The sequence below is a fragment of the Tiliqua scincoides genome, chromosome 6 (genome assembly GCF_035046505.1).
Source record: "Tiliqua scincoides isolate rTilSci1 chromosome 6, rTilSci1.hap2, whole genome shotgun sequence".
In the NCBI taxonomy this organism is placed as follows: Eukaryota; Metazoa; Chordata; class Lepidosauria; order Squamata; family Scincidae; genus Tiliqua; species Tiliqua scincoides.
Window position 1 is genome coordinate 49841509 of NC_089826.1, and position 12783 is coordinate 49854291.

Here is a 12783-nt window from a genome sequence, read left to right on the forward strand (position 1 = left end):
TGTGTGTATTTCAAGAGCTTCAAAGCATCTTCTCCATTTGAATACACTGTCAATTCGAGGAAAGAAAAATGACCTCGTCCACCCCAAAGACTCATAAAATGGAATTTCAGAGAAAATAAAACCTTGGAGACCAAACGTCTTTAAATGAACACTCTATATACATATATTTGTGAAAAGTAATTCGAAATGTGGTCATGGCCAGAGGCTTTGGGGAAATCTGTTTGAAGATATATTGTTATGTTTATAACATCATGGTGATGAAGATATAACATCATGGTGATGAACATCTTCATCATGGTGATGAAGATAACAGCTGAAGGTCACCAGTTCGAGGCCACCGGCACCGTGAACAGCGAGACCTTGAAGCAGCTGACAAGCCAAGCTGAGTTTTTCCATCTGCTCTTTGGCTGCCCTTCAAGTGAGATATGAAGGATTGTCAGCTTGCGTGGGAGGAAACTAGAGGCCAGAATGTGATACCAGATCATAAAAGGATCCATCTGAAATGTTGTAGTTCTTGAAAGACAGAACCTTCTTCAATTGTAAAAATCCCTATAGGGATTTAGTATAGCCTGCCGGTGTAAACCGCCTTGAAATAAAGTCTGAGGAGAAATCTGACGACCATGAAAGGCGGTATATGGTATATAAATACCTGTATTATTATTATTATTATTATTATTATTATTATTATTATTATTATTATTATTATTATTATTTATCCTCTCATCCATTCCATATGGATCACAGAACATGCTGATGCTCTACATGTTGTTATGGTGCTTCACGCTTCAAGATATTGGATTAAATATCCACGAACGGCTTTTACAGTATTGCAATCAGTTCTTTGAAAAAAAACAAACAGCAAATGGTGAATCAATTCCTCTCGAAGGTGTGGAGATATGCTCAGATGGATGGCAGTCAATAGAAAAAATGCAGTGACTAGCATTTGCATCACCAGGCTGCCAGCACATCACTGCATGATAGACCTCCTCCCATGCAGTGGGCAGGGAAACACCCTAGGTAGTGGGCATGGTGATGTACAATTGCCCTGCTCCACTGGTTTTTTGGCTATACCTTTTGATAGTACACATCAAATGGTATATAACATGATGGTATTATTCCTACAAACTGCAACTATGGTCACTAGTGCTTGTCATCCCCCCGTGTGCGGCCCGCACCCCTCTAGTGTCGCCACTGCACTAACACAAGTTTACCACAATTTTGACGTTCTACGTGGCATCGGCAAAGCAACTTTCTAAGGAGGCAATTAAAGTTAGGAATTTTCAAATAAAAGGATGGAAAAGCAGGTGATACTATTGCAAACCCATTAACAACTGGCAACCCAGTGCCCCATTGCACTCAATGAGACTTACTCCCATGTAAATATATATGGGATTGCAGCCTAAAGATCTGGAAATAATCAATTCTATACACACCTACCTGGGAGTAAGTCCCACTGAACTCATTGGGGCTTACCCCTCAGTGAATATACACAAGGTTGTACTTAAAGAGTAAAACAATCATTCTTTAGGTGCCATTAGTCAAATTTATGTCTATAAAAATAAAGCTCCCTAATTCATATATATGCAGCCAAAGCCAAGTGTTGATCAACTAATAAATTTACATGTCATTCAGCACTGCGTGCAGCCATGACCTTGGTTGGCTCAGTCCTGTTAAAGACAGTAAGACAATACTGGTCACATCAGCTGTGAAACTGTCCAATAGCTGTGAAACTGTCCAATTGCTGTGAAACTGCCCAGACATAACTAGGGTTATTAAATATGGATTTACTTCGTAACAGGCTGAACGTCTTCAACTTTCTTAAAACTAAATAAGGTAGGCACGTGTGGTTAGCTGAAGCATAACAGTTCAGAATTTGCATTTTTTCCAATTAATCATGTTAAAATAATTTCCTTTTAATGGCAAGCCTGTTTCAGTGATAGCTGTGACGGCAGACTGATAACATTCTCAGTTTAGGTTCAGTGTAATTACCTGCTATAAGAAAGCAGTGCCAGGAACGTTACAAGGATGTTAAGATAAAGTCAATTAGAGTGGAAACAAACTTCTATCACCTCATAAAGATAGTGGACTATCAGAGAGCACAGGAAAAGAACATGCAGTTTTTCACCTTTCAATTTCTGTTGTAAACTAGAGCTGATGGTCAGCATCATGTTTATTCCGTAGATCAGAAATTAGTTTCTGGTACAAAATTTATCTTTTTGGAGGGTTATTGCTTTCTTTTGTTTAAAACAGAATATTTTTGGCCTTAAGGTTGCCAAAGAACATTTTCAGATGTATAATGGTGGTGGAGTACAGCCTTGGAGAAATCTTATTGAGCCATGTAGAAATGGAGTAGAAGCAATTTTTAGATTGCTTTAAATGTTTGTATCCAAAGATTCTGATTCAGAAATCATAATTATAATCCACTGCATAATTATCCTGTGGAATTTGCTGCCAAAAAATGTGGTAACGGCCTCTGGTTTTGATGGTTTTAAAAGGGGATTGGATAAATGCATGGCCTATTGATGGCTACTAGCCACCAATAGCTGGTTATATTCCACCATCAGCTCCAGCAGCAGTATGCCTCTGGATACCAGTTGCAGGGGAGAAACGGTGGGAGAGAAATATGTCTTCTCTCATACAATTAACATCAACTTCATTTATTTCAGTAGGACTGAAATAACCTTAACACGTGTGAATAAATTTCCTTGGATTCGGTTCAGTATCTTCTGAAAGAGGCCCCAAGCAAATCTTCTAGTAGTCAAGAGCTAGAATCTCCTTGTGTCCTGCACTAGTCTTCAAGCATTCAGAATAGTCTACGGCAGCAGTTTTGAAACTCACCAGGGCTGTGACCCACCTTGCCTTCAGGGGCTGGTATTGCGACCCTCCTCTGGCAGCTGCTCCCACATTGCGCATGCCCAGGACGTTCTCCAGTGGCTTCTGCAAAGCTAAACGCCTCTGGACACAACCAGAAGTTGCATCCTCAAAACTGTAAGTGACTCAGAAATCACTTCTGAGGCTTTCTGAGACCCGCAAAGGCTTCCGGAGACCATCCCAGGCCAGCGCAATGTGGGAGCAGCTGCTGGAGTTGAGTTGCAACCCAGAAATGGCCTCAACTTGCATTTGTTTGGCTCCAATTTGGCTCCATTTGGAGCCAAAGGGAAGCAAGGGCAGGTGGGTCCAACTCGTCACTTACCTCGGCATTGGCACCAAGTGGGTCGCAACCCACAGTTTGAGAAGCATTGGTCTAGGGGCTATATCAGCAGTTATGCAAAATTGGAAATATTTTATTATGAGAGCAGATTTGAGTTTCAACGAATTACAACTGTTTCATTGCAGATACTGTCCAGATAAAAAGCTAAAGAGCAAAAAGTGCTTTAGCTGTATGAACTGCCCCACGCTACCACCTTACCTACTTCTGCACACTGCTGACATGCATGCAGGGCCTCTGGTCATTTGCACCAGCAGTCTTACAGCACATGACAGTGGAGGGCCTTTTACGACACTATCCCAATCCACAGTAGGATTGGGTTGCCCATTGCCTACCCTTTCCTTCTCAGGTAAGAGCTGGGAATATCTGTTCCCTTTTGGCAAATGCCAGGGATTTCAGCCATTGCTATTGCTGGCCAAACACTCATCAGAATCCCTTTTATTTTTCAAGAATGTATCATTCAGCCCACAGGGGGCTGAACATTGGTCCTCTGCAGAGTTCCACTGCAGCCCTGCAGCAGGAGAGAGAACAGAAGAGTTTGAGCCTACCTGAGAACTCCCCTTCTCAGTGGTGCCATGGCAGAGTCAGTCTTCACTTATGGCCAAGAACAAACAGGGCCGTGAACCTGCTTCTAAGTTCTGCACTGAAACCCAGGAAGATATGCAATGCTTTAGCTCACAGTGCCCAAACTCCCAATCCGGTCCTCTGAGAGCCCCCAGTCTCCAATGAGGTCTGGCCCTACGGAGACTTGCTGGAGCCCACGCTGGTCTGACGTGACTGCTCTCAACTGTTTGACCTCTCGTGTGAGCTGCGGGATGAGGGCTCCTCCACTGCTTGTTGTTTCATGTCTATGATGCAGCAGTGGTAGCAAAGGCCAGCCTCAGGGCCTAGGAGAGGGGGGGTAAAGGGGGTAATTTGTACCCGGGCCCAGGGTCAGAAAGGGGGCCCAGGAGCCAAAGGAGGGGCCCCAGAAAGCTCCTGGGATCTGACATTTTCCTGTCTCACCTGAACTCACTGTCTGCACATGATGCTTGGGCACAACCACATGCATGCAATGTTAACTGCTGCTGCAAGCCATGCACACTGGGCTCAGGAATGCATCCATGACCCTCCTGAATACAGTGTCAAATCTGGGTGTCAAAACTGGCTTGCTACAGTAGCTCTTTGGCTTGTGGATCCCATAACCATGAAGGAGTGTATAGAAGCTCAGTGACCCAGGTGCAGGGCAACTGCTGCTGCAGAAGTTCATTTTGGTCCATTCTAGTGTGAGCCTTCTGTAATCAATTTTCTATACTGTATTTCAAAGTTTTTAGAGAGACTTAGGACTGTGTTTGGTTTTCCATATCACTTTATCTAGCTGCCAGTGCTGCATGATCAGGTAGACCTGGGCTCTGCATCAAGTAGCCTAGCAGACCTGAGCTCCAAAGACTATTATGGCTGTCAGCACCCTCCCCCTGCCTTATTCCCCCCCCCATTCTGCCTGTACCCATTGCCCCCCTCCCCCTTTGGGAAGGAGCCCAGAAGAAACTTTGTACCTCCTGACAAAATTCCTCTCATAGGCCCTGGCCAGCCTTACTTTGTGCAAGGCCTTTTATAGCTCATGAGCTATTGCAAGATCTTCATTCATCCATATAAGTTCCATCTCTAATGTATTCATTTATGTAAATTTATTCAAATTTGAAATGTAAATTAACTTTTTTTCCTGGCCCCCAACATGGTGTCAAAGAGATGATATGACCCTCCTGCCAAGAAGTTTGGACACCCCTGCTTTGCTGAGTAACAGCTAAACTGCCCATGAAACAAGGGGAGCTAAAGCATTGCATATCATCCTGGGTCAGAATGCAGAACCTAGAACCCTGCCATGGCAGCACTGGAGAAAGGAAATATTCCAAACCATCGTGCTCTCACTCCCATAGGGAAGCACTGCAGGTATACCCTGCCGGAACACGCTCCCTCACAAACACTGAGTATGCACCTCAATCCAGAGAACAGGTGTGACTGATGCTGTTGCCAATTTATTGTTACTTTCTCTGTGTTTCTCTTCATTCCCCACTGGTAGCTGTCCAACAGCTAAAGACACTATGCAGATTCCAAGGGAAGTCTACAGTCTGCAAGAAGTAACCAGTGTGAGCTCAGCTGCTGCTTGGAGAGGTTACTGGCCTATTCTTTCCAGTTAGGCCTGTGTGGCTTTTGCAGACTCCATGGTAGATAGCGAACTAACTGGTGCCACCAGACCAAACTGGCACCTGTTACGTGGCTGTCTGTTAGATCACTTGCAATGGCACAACAGCCCCACTGGGTGAAGATGGTTGGCAACCTCACCATTGAGATACTGCTCTTTAACTGACACTGTTCAATAAAAACCCTGACTGGTCCTCACTTGTTATTTCATTAGCAGGCAGTGATCTCTTCTTCCCATCCTAGTTGTTTCTTACCTCAGCTAGCCTCAGACAGGGGCCCCTCTGGTCCCAGGGTTTGTAGCATCTTCACTCTGAGTCTTCTTGGGTTCCAATGGGAGATGCTCTTCAGTGATCATGAGCCCCCTGTTCTCTGCTGCCATGGTATATGGTGGGCAATGTCATGGGGGCAGAAGGGGTAGCATACTTACAGCCATGGCAGCAGGTGCCAGCAACAAAGCAAATGACATGGAATGTGACTAGCTGGGCAGGCTACTGAAGTCTGCACCCTCTGTTGCATACCACACCAATGACTGACACATGTCTGATAGATCCATGTGCTACAGACTCCCAGCCAGGTGTGCCTGTTTGTTGCAATGCAAGATACTGATGAGATGTGTGTTGCTTGACTTCTGTTGTAGCTTTGATTGAAGAGCAGCTTTGTGAACTAGCTGGTGTTAGTTCTAGACCTGCCTCCTCTTCTTTTTTAGTCCTTGCCATTGGTTTTTCTGGCCAGTTATGCAAAAGGTGAGTGCCTTGTGGTTAGGGAACACCTCTTGCCTGAGCTCAAGCCTAACTCACCTGGCTCCCAGCTTGTGTCTGGGAGCCATTAGATATTTGATTTTCTCTGTAAACCGCTTTGTGAACTTTTTGTTGAAAAGCGGTATATAAATACTGTTGTTGTTGTTGTCTCTGTGCAGAGAGCAACCAGGACCCTCTTTCGCTTGAGTCCTTTTGAGGTTCCCCTTATGACCTATCCCAGTCCCTCTCCTGGAAAAAGAGCCATTCCGGGTGGTGAATACCTCCACTGGGACTCAAATCCTCCCCATGGGAAATTTGTGTATTGGTTGCATGTGGCTGCCTTCTTCTGAGGAAGCTATCTTTCTGCCCTTCCTGCGCTCTGCTAAAAAATGTATTATAGATAGAGCCTGTTTTTTCGCAGATTTTATATCAGTGGATCTGGCTCAACATGGGTCCCCTGGGCCCCACACTGAGCCTGACTTGACCCAACTGGAACCCTTCAAGCTACTGGACCTTTGCTCTAATTGCCCCTGGAGGGCTCTATGAAGCCTGCAGAAGCTGCCCACTGCCCCTGGGGGCTTCAGAATGGCCATTATGGCCTAAAAATTGCTACTTCCAGCTTCTGGAGGGAAACCAAAAGTAATGTTTTTAGGCCTTATAAGCATCCTGAGGCCCCCTTATAAGCATCAGGAGGGCAAATTCCTGAAGATTCACATCTTGTTATACAGCATATTCATTCATGCAATAACTTTTTCATTATTCAGATTCTCCTGTTCAACAACTATGCCTGCCAGAAGGGAGCAGAAAGAATGCTTAGGTGGCCAAGAATCAAGGCAAACATCAAACAGATACAATGAACATCTGTTCAAATTTTTTGGTCAATGAACCAGTCAGTGAATATTTGTGAACAAGGAACTTACAAAGGAGAAAAAAAGGAAGATGAATGCTACACCACTAGGGCTGCACTCCTAGCCGCACTTACCTGGGAGTAAACTTCACTGGTTATAATGGGACTTACTTCAGAGTAGACATACCTAGGATTGGGCTCTAGGTCAAAACATCCTCTTTCAGAAGGAAATCTTGGTATTAATTCCCTCGTCTTTGAACCCTCTGCTCTCAACAAGAGTAAAGAGGAATCCAGCCATAGCTAATTACCACCATTTTTTCTGGCACTCTCATATTAAAATGCTAAACATAGCATAGTCACCGACCAGTATAAAGTCTTGGAAACTGAAGTAGAGTGTAATGTTCTTATACTGAATAGTGGTTTACGACGAATCCTAACTAGGATTGTGCTGGCACACAAGGGTATTTACAATGGCGGAAGTGTTCCTCTGTTATAAAATAGTTGGCAATGGTGTGCACAGAGAATTGCTGGTGGCCATTTTGTGAGCATTACTGTAAGAGATGGGAGCACCACAGCTTTGCTGCTGGAACCCGCTGCCCCTGAAGGAGCCAATAAATCAGTGGTAGAGACAGTTTGTGGGTGGGGCCCAGGGGAAGGAACAAGGAAATGTCTGGGAGAGGAGGGGACAGAATGGTGGGTGGAATGGGGTGGATATAGGCAACAACAACTTGTGCCAATATCCTATTTTGCCAGCATTTCCTCTCCCTTACTCACCTCAGACTTGAACCAGCAAACGACTGACGTGACCCACTGAGAAAGCAAAGCTTGCTCCCAGATAACTGACCCTCCTGCAGGATGTGGTATGTACTATGATGGTTGGGGGATCTAGTTAGGATTGGGCTGCTGTTACCTGTGCTGCCATTGTAAACACTTTTTTTGTTGGTCTTCGGTCCAAATTTTTGCACAAAGAATCTGGTTCTACACACCACTTATCAGAAGGTGTTTTATTGAGGCAGAAGGATGGAGTTCTTTTAGAGAACCCAGAATTAGACGAGAAAAAACGTAAATCTGTAACCTCTATATAAGCTGCAGAATTTGGGTTACCTGACTGCCAATTTGTTTAAAAATATTTTTAAATGAAATTTCCTATTACAACACAGTAAAGAAAGCACAAATCTTTAGCGATTCAATAATAAAGAACAAAATTCTAGATGGTGGGAGATGCATTATTAGAAATTATTTTGTGTCAAATTTTGATTTTATTTTTTGGTTTTATGGTGGCAGAGTTTCCTTAGCTCTGAACTGGAGACATCTTGAATCCTTTGCAGGATGCTGATAAATCACACGCACACAAACTAGGAATGACATGAAGCTATAACAACAGCTTGAAATACTCTGCCAAAACAGTAGCAGGAAGTTCCCTCTGAGGTTGAAGGAGAACATCACCAAGGGAGAGAAGATGACAAATCCCAAGTGTGCCTCCCTGTTCCCTCCTTCTGTAGACAGCTTCATGTGCAGTGAGTGGCACAGCTGACGGAACACTGGCTTTTTCATGGCTTGTCAACAGGTTCTCATGCCCTGATGCATTTTGCATCTCTTGGATCTGAGATCTCTCTAAGGGACAGGGTGTATCAGTGCACATCATCTCTTGGTTCCAATAAGACTCATCAGTGATGGTTGAAGGACTCTTTATCTCTTCAAACTCACACTGCAGAACACAAACCAAAAGGGATGAACGCTCTTTGATCTTAGAAACAAGTCACAGATGCAAGTCTCCAAGGTTAATCCACTCCTGTAAATACAACCACGACACATGCAATTCTTTATGGAACTGTCAGCACAATCCCATGCATGTCTACTGAGAAATATACCGCATTATAGTCAACTGGGCTTCAGAGCTAAAACTACTAAACTACTCAGAAAAATTTAGAAGATGTGCATTAAGCACTGTGTTCATTTTTACCCCATAAAATCTATAAGAAGAAAATAATACTGTGTTTAATTTACTGTAGATACTCGCCTAGAGTACCTGAAATTTTTGCCAAGTAATCAAGCTCCAATTATCACTTTGCATTATCTCTGGGTCAATCAGAGGGCAGAGCCTTACAACTCTGAAAAGTTTCCTTTCTCAAGGGCAGACAGGTGCCACCTTTCTTAAGCAGCAGGCAGGCACAGCTCCTTAGAAGCAATTTGTTAACCTTTTATTCTCCTTCCTTCTGCTGCAGCCTGGTTCTGCTTTGCAAATGCTTGCAAAGTTGGTCTGTCTTTTGAAACACCAGGATGGGAATCCTCCTTTCCATTTGAAGCAGGCTACAATTCAATGCACCCTTACTTAAGAATAACACCCATGGAAAGCAGTGGGTCCACTTCTCAGTAAAAAAGGTTGCAAATATATGCAGCTGCATCTCTCTGCTGTGAATTGAATTGCACACTCCCAGTTATGTGTTATGGGTTGTTTGTTGTCTATAGAGCTTCTGGCTTAAAACACCAGACACCTTAAAGGTGGATTTGATTCATGGTTCAACTTTTTCACTTGCATATCCCTTGGCAGCCCATTTCCATAAATTGTACCCTTCATATTAGCAAAATGTTTGTAATTAATAATACAAGCCCTCATCTCCTCCATATGAAAGCCCAGACTTCATGTATTTATCACAGTGTTTTCTCTTTTTATTTGTTTGAAGAACAGAAGACTCTGCCTTTGCACTGTTTTGCACCAGAAGTGTGCTGAGAAATTCTGGGTGATTGATCACTTTCCATATTATGTTTCAGCTTTTTTACTGTGCTGGTTTTCAATCACTGGTTCATACATGAATTGATGACCAAAAACTAGCTATTGGTGGGGCTTTCACAGCCAGCTAGCTATCTCCCTTCCTGCCTTGCTGGTCCTTGCAACGCATTCCTCTCTTGCAAGGCATTCTGGAGCATGACCTGCCTTTTTTCTACCATTATTCCATTCTTTTTCCAAGTACCCCTAAAGGTCCTGTTGAGTGTCCCTGGGAGTACATGAATATCAGGTTGGGAACCACTGTTTTACTGGTATGTTGTTTACAGTGCACTTACTCTGATAGTGCTTACAAAAAGGTGATGAAGACCAGAATTTAAAAAGAATAAAAATGTATCTTATGATCTTTTACTATGTTTTTAATAAATTCGAGGCTACAGTTCTTGGATAACAATTAGTGGTGGGTTATTTCTCAGGATCTGGTCTTGAGTAAAATCAGACAAAACTATAGTCAGACACCCCTCTAAGTTTAACCCCCAACTTATCCGAGGGTCATAGAAAATTCCATGATTGTTCGCTCAAAACCTGCCCTTGACTTATCTGTGCGATCGACTTATAGGCGCGTGGCTGCAGTGAATGCATTTAATTTAAAAATAATTTAAGACTATGCAACATGACACCCATAAGATTTATTGGACTGAGCAAGAAAAATTTATTACAGCCACCAAGGGACAGTCTCTGTGACCTGTCACTCCAGAAGTTTCCAGTGGTCATTAATTGGTTGTCTTGGGTGCCAAATTGTAAAATAAACAACAGTGCACTGTGGCCTGAAAAATCCTCACTCTTTTTCTAAATCACTTTCAGCATATGGAACCAAGTTTATGTTTGACAAGAAGAAATGGCTAGAGTAGAAGATTTGATTCCTATCACTATGGTTTACAGAATTGGGGGGGGGGGGAAGTATTGATATCAGCATGAATTGATTTCTACCCACTCTGAATGTTTAGGCAAAAGTCTGATTATCTTGTGTACTTTTGAGGGTCAGGGGAGTGAGAACAAAGACAGGGAATGGTTTATCTATCTTATATGTTCAAATGGCTGAGTGAGATTAGTGAACAGTTTAGAAAAAGATTACTGAGATAAATCGGGGACAACTGAAGTTCACATAGGTTCAGATTTCAGCTTGTGTAACTATCACTGTTATTAATATGTACTGTAATGTGTTATTGCTGATCAATGTGTTTACTCCTCTAGTTCAACCTTTGCAATAACAAGCAAAACCTTGGTTTTCAAAACAACATGTACTAATTTTCTCACATGCTCAGCAGGTATGAGAGCAACTTCTCGCAAGACAGACCCTGACAATTAACTGGGACGAGGAAATAGCAAGGGCTCTTGAAATCTATTCTAACAAACGCACCAAAATTATTCAGCAAGTTTTTCCCAAATTCTGCAAAGCACTGGCTTTACAACCTTTATCAGTTTTGCAGCTGACACCATTAACTTATTATTGGTATAAATCAATGTTTCCCAAAGTGCTACTTGGACATTGGAACCACACTAAGTTGTTGGTGAGCAGAGATTGGGGGGTGGTGGTTCCCCATCGCACTGCAGCAATCACAGCTTTGTAGGGACCCAGGGGCTTGTAATCTTACCTGGGGGGGGTGGTGGTGCTGTCCTTAGGGAGGGTCTTGGAGGCCCTTCTGTGGGCCTCCACACTGCTCCTAATCGCTCCGATCTGTGATTGGAACCTGCTTCTTTATACGCAAAAACTGGAAGTGCGCTCCGATCACAGATCAGAGCGATTAGGAGCAGCGTGGAGGCCTGCAGAGGGGGCTGAGGTTCTCCCTCCCTGATGCCAGTGCAACCCCCCAGGTAGAGGATTACAAGCCCCTGCATCCCCGTGGTGCCACAATCGCTGTGGTGCTGTGGGGACACCCATTTCTGGACCATTCCCCTTAAAGGGGATTAAGCCCTCTCCCAGTTTTCATGGTGGTTCATGACCCACCACTTTGGGAACTGCTGGTATAAGGTATTCTTCTTTTACAGACTGATGCTTTGTCCTCTAATTCTGTAACTTTTCTCAGTTCCATAGAATCATGACACACAGTCCTGAATAAAACATTCTAAAAGGTAATGAAAAATCTGCCTCAACTTTGCAATGTGCAGAAGAAGTTACTTCTCTTTTTCATCAAAAAAAATTAAAAGGCAGAATTTAATTCATTCAGATTAAACAAGTGGGACCATAACGAAGCTGCCATTTGCAAACTTGCGACTTTGGGAATAAATTTGGGAAGACTGAATTCCAAAACAGCTGAGATACCTCTGATTTGCAAATCCTCATGGAACAGAAAGTTACATATGGTTTCTGAATGCTAAAGGCTTTGACAAACATCTGAGGGATGTCCTAAGAACAAATGACAGCAAGTATGCAATTAATTAGCAGGGTAATATGTATAAAATTAAAATAACAAATGTTAGAAGCTTTCCGGATTATAGTATAAGTGTAGTTGCTTGCCCCCTGCCAAATATAAGAGAGTCACTCCATAAAAGGTGCCTCTTAGCTGAATTAGCAGGGCTTTAGAGCAGCTGCACCTTGTTTACACATTCAATCCCAGCACAGTGGCCACACTAGGGATTGTGGCTGGTGTCTCATTGTGTTTAGATTGTGAGCCCCTTTGGGACAGAGAACCATTGCCTTATTCCTTTTGCTATGTAAATAGCTTTCTGAAGTTCTCTGTTGCAAAGCAGTATATTAATATTTATAGTAATAACAACAACAGTGATAATATTGTGGGATATTACAACAAAGCTTGGCAAGGCCACAAAAGCTGGAGCAAACTGACAAGAAAACTGGCAGAAATAACAGCTGAAATATGACGGTGAACAAAGAGAGCAAACTGAAAAAAAGGAACTGAAGGGAATGATGGGTGGAAGAGTCATCAAGGACACAATGGGTCTGTAGAAACCTCATACATGCGAGGGATGAGGAGCTATTGTCAGAAGGAAGGAAACAATCAACCACGTTTGGCCAGTGGAATCTGAGTCAAGGAATAAAAAATAAGGAGTTGATAGGATGGCAAGA

General features: G+C 43.1%; 1 protein-coding gene across 2 annotated transcripts in view; it reads right to left on the reverse strand.

Annotated features, from left to right (window-relative positions):
* Positions 1 to 12783, reverse strand: part of MARCHF1 (membrane associated ring-CH-type finger 1) — a 167785-nt gene that overhangs the window by 19780 nt on the left and 135222 nt on the right. The window lies entirely within an intron of this gene.